This window comes from Alligator sinensis, unplaced genomic scaffold, assembly GCF_000455745.1.
Source record: "Alligator sinensis unplaced genomic scaffold, ASM45574v1 scaffold661_1, whole genome shotgun sequence".
Lineage (NCBI taxonomy): Eukaryota > Metazoa > Chordata > Crocodylia > Alligatoridae > Alligator > Alligator sinensis.
Genome location: NW_005842749.1, coordinates 115,507 through 115,949, shown reverse-complemented (window position 1 = coordinate 115,949; position 443 = coordinate 115,507).

Sequence of the window (443 nt, the reverse complement as noted above, 5' to 3'; positions counted from 1 at the left end):
TGAGAAGCGCTGGACTTGATGGCTTCTTTAAGTCCCTTTTAAGCCTACTCCTCTGCTTTGTAAACCCATGGGTTGCTTTACAGGCCATGATGCACTCCGCTTCCGTGCAACCCCAGGTCCGCCCCGACCCGGGACAAAGGGCTTGAGGCTGTGGAGCTGAGAGGGGGAGCACTGACTGCAGCCTCGTGCTTAGGACACTAGGGAAGGAGAAAGAGGCTGGTCTGTCTACAAGATCCTGCCAGAAGGCGGGTCTGACCCTGGGGCTGAACCCGGACCCCGCCCACCAGCCGCCTGCCCCAAGCCGCGGGCACCAGATGAAGGAACCCGCCCTGCTCCCAGCGGAGCGGCTTTAAGCCTGTGACGCATGCACAAGGGACCACCCCGGCGCCTCAGCCGCGCATGCGCAGACCCCTCCCCCGCAGGGGCCGGGAGTTCAGCGCCTC